Genomic DNA, 333 nt, shown 5'->3' with positions numbered 1-333 from the left:
TAAAATATCACTGATAATTATAAAATTATTATTATAATTTATTACTCTTGACTTGTTGGTCAACATGACATGGATTACCACGGAACGTCTCGGGCCCTGTGCTAGAAAGACCTAAACTTCAAAGTTTATTTATTAAATAACAAACGGATCAAACCTAACTAAAATTTATTATGGAGATACCAATTGCAAGAGTTCTCGCAGGAGTAAACTAGTAACAGTGTAATTTCTTTATTATCATCTTTTTATTTTATTCATTATCATTTGTTTCTTCATTTCTTCGTACTGGTATATAAGATGAATGTACACATAGAGCTCTAATATTCATTGCGCTGG

Source organism: Halyomorpha halys, unplaced genomic scaffold, assembly GCF_000696795.3.
Source record: "Halyomorpha halys isolate HHAL.00 unplaced genomic scaffold, Hhal_1.1 Scaffold4864.1, whole genome shotgun sequence".
Taxonomy (NCBI): domain Eukaryota; kingdom Metazoa; phylum Arthropoda; class Insecta; order Hemiptera; family Pentatomidae; genus Halyomorpha; species Halyomorpha halys.
This window is presented reverse-complemented; position numbering follows the sequence as displayed.